Consider the following 559-nt stretch of genomic DNA (forward strand, 5'->3'; position numbering starts at 1 on the left):
GCTTATTTTTGTTTTTCAAGATTGACTTCTTCTAATATAACCTTTTACCGAATATCAGCCTTGAACAGCATTTGGGAGTAGAGAATAAAACTCCTTTGTTAATTTTTAACCTGAGATTAGCGTTAATCGGCTTTTGAACAACTGGCCCCAGGTATAAAACGAAGACTGCGGACTGGACCCATGCGATACTGAGGTGAACTTCGCAACAAAACAGGCTCCGAAATCTGGCGAATAGATAAACCCCGTCCAAACATCACAGTGGAATCTGTTCCGAAGATATGTTAACATTGCAAGAAAACAGCAAAAGATTCGCTTTATCAGAAAAGTGGCCACCGCTTCGACTGCTGATAACAAACAAGTGAGCCTTAGCGGGGCGACAGACCTTAGTTTTGTCAACCGCAAAATTCCCCTGGGTCCCGACATGACAACATTGTCTCAATCACGTCCATAGTCACGCCTTCTTCAGGTTGAGAAACTCGTGAAGCCGATTCCCTTCTTCGCAATGTCGACAAGGCCTACATTGCCACCCTTCCCTAGCACACATTTGGTGAACCTCCGA

This window comes from Montipora foliosa, chromosome 6, assembly GCF_036669935.1.
Source record: "Montipora foliosa isolate CH-2021 chromosome 6, ASM3666993v2, whole genome shotgun sequence".
Taxonomy (NCBI): domain Eukaryota; kingdom Metazoa; phylum Cnidaria; class Anthozoa; order Scleractinia; family Acroporidae; genus Montipora; species Montipora foliosa.